We start from the raw sequence: 366 nt of genomic DNA, 5'->3' as shown, positions 1-366 counted from the left end.
TTTTTTTTTTTTTTTTTTGAGCCAAGTCTTGCTTTGTAATTCAGCTGACTCACTAAATAGCCCAGGCTGGCCTAGAGCTCGTGACAGTTCTCCTATCTCGCCCTCTTGAGTGCTAGCATTACAGGTGTGCACCATCGTGCCCAATAGTAGCCACTTTGCAAACACGTACTACGTGCTACGTACCAAGGCAGGCACCCTACCAACGTTTCTCCTCATGCTATAATAATACAATATGTAATGTACATAGAGAAAATTGGGATTTTTCCCCTGAAAATAAGGCCTAATGCTTAAGGGCATCTTAAGTGTACAATCAATCATTTTCTTTTAACATGTAGAAACATGATTATAGTTACAACTCAGATCACG

The sequence above is a fragment of the Octodon degus genome, unplaced genomic scaffold, assembly GCF_000260255.1.
Source record: "Octodon degus isolate 3935 unplaced genomic scaffold, OctDeg1.0 scaffold00002, whole genome shotgun sequence".
NCBI classification, from domain to species: domain Eukaryota; kingdom Metazoa; phylum Chordata; class Mammalia; order Rodentia; family Octodontidae; genus Octodon; species Octodon degus.
This window is presented reverse-complemented; position numbering follows the sequence as displayed.